The sequence below is a fragment of the Propithecus coquereli genome, unplaced genomic scaffold (genome assembly GCF_000956105.1).
Source record: "Propithecus coquereli isolate 6110/MARCELLA unplaced genomic scaffold, Pcoq_1.0 Scaffold126, whole genome shotgun sequence".
Lineage (NCBI taxonomy): Eukaryota > Metazoa > Chordata > Mammalia > Primates > Indriidae > Propithecus > Propithecus coquereli.
Window position 1 is genome coordinate 454,826 of NW_012136747.1, and position 1,625 is coordinate 456,450.

The 1,625-nt window shown below is 52.2% G+C and overlaps 1 protein-coding gene across 1 annotated transcript in view; it reads left to right on the forward strand.

Moving 5' to 3' along the window:
- TTLL1 (tubulin tyrosine ligase-like family member 1) overlaps positions 1-1,625 on the forward strand; it is a 29,380-nt gene that overhangs the window by 13,529 nt on the left and 14,226 nt on the right. The window lies entirely within an intron of this gene.

A 1,625-nucleotide genomic window follows, 5' to 3' on the forward strand; every position in this document is an offset into this window, starting at 1 on the left:
CGTTGTGCAACCGTCACCACCGTCCAGCTCCAGAACTCTTCGTTTCGCTAAATTGAAACTCTGTAGCCATTAAACTTTTTGTTTAAAGGTGGACATGAACTTTTCTTGATAGTAAAGGGAGTCTATGACTGGAATCAGAAAGGAACTGGTGGACAGTTAGCCTGGCTTTTCCTCTACCTTTCCCTAGTCCTTTTCTAGGGACACAAACCCTGAGCTGTTGGAGAGTCCATTTTAGGTGAACAAGCTTGGACACCTCATCTTTTAAAGTATTTTAATAAAAACGTATGTATAAAAGGGATTTCACTGTCTCCTACCTTGAAAAGGTACTTTTTTTTTTTTGAGATGGAGTCTTGCTCTGTCAGCCCAGGTAGAGTGCAGTGGTGTCATTATAACTTACTGCAACCTCCAGCTCCTGGGCTCAAGTGATTCTCCTGCCTCAGCCTCCCGAGTAGCTGGGACTACAGGCATGCGCCACCACACCTGGCTAATTTTTCTATTTTAGTAGAGATGGGGTCTCGCTCTTGTTCAGGCTGGTCTCAAACTCCTGACCTCAAGCAGTCCTCCTGCCTCGGCCTCCCAGAGTGCTAGGATTACAGGCGTGAGCCACCACCCCGGCCAAAAAGGTACTTTTAAAAAATATGGTTAATTCTCTGTTTTTATCTGCTTTGAGTCAGTAGCATTTGTTCATTAGTTGGCTGGGGTTTTTTTTGGTCCACAGTTCTCAACTTTATACTTAGAAAATGAAATTCTCCAGCTCTTTGCCTTCGAAGGCAAGCAGCGTATGCAGAATTAATTTCCAGGGACAGTGAAATAGGAAGAGCACTGAGCTGGCACCAGAACACCTGGGCCGTGGTGCAGCGCCATCCCAGCGGCAGGGAGAGCTCTCTGAACTGAGTCGTCTTACCTGCGGCATGGGACGAATGGCGACCTTGCAAGGTTGTTGGAGACATACCTGTGTGGTGCTTTTAAACTACAGTGTGTGGCACAGCTGTCTTAGGTTGGCTTCCCCAGGAAAGAGATGGGGGCAGAGATCAGCGTACAGGAGGTTTGTGGGGACCCCAGTGTCAGGGCGGCACCCGTGAGGGAGGGAGGAAAGTGGACCCGGTAGAGGGAAGGTCAGGCCGAGATGCTGCTGCAGGGGAGGCCAGCTGGCCCCCGGGTCCATGGAGCTGGGGTGGCCCTGCAGAGCTGTCCCCAAGGGAAGCATCAGCCAGTCACCAGGTTGTGCCAGCTGACTGAGGGCAGCTCCCAGGGAGGGTCCCACCCAGAAGAATGAGCACCTTGGTCTTAGAGGAGGTCTGGGCAGCACTACACAGCACGTGCTCTGAGATGTGAGTGATTGAGTATGAGAATTTGGGGAGCTGAGCGTTTTAAAAATATGCACATACTAGGAGGCCCAGTTCTTTGTGGGTGGGGGTCCCGTCTGCCTTGTCGGACGCCTGCCCCACACCCAGGAGGCGCTCCAGAAATGTTTGAGGAATGGGAGCAAGTGGCTAGATTGCTCTGGGACGCATGGCCTGAGGGGACCCCTGCCCCCTTCCGTCGCCAGGAGGACTACAACCACATCCACGGGGGCAAGTGGACCGTGAGCAACCTGCGGCTGTACCTGGAGAGCACCCGTGGCA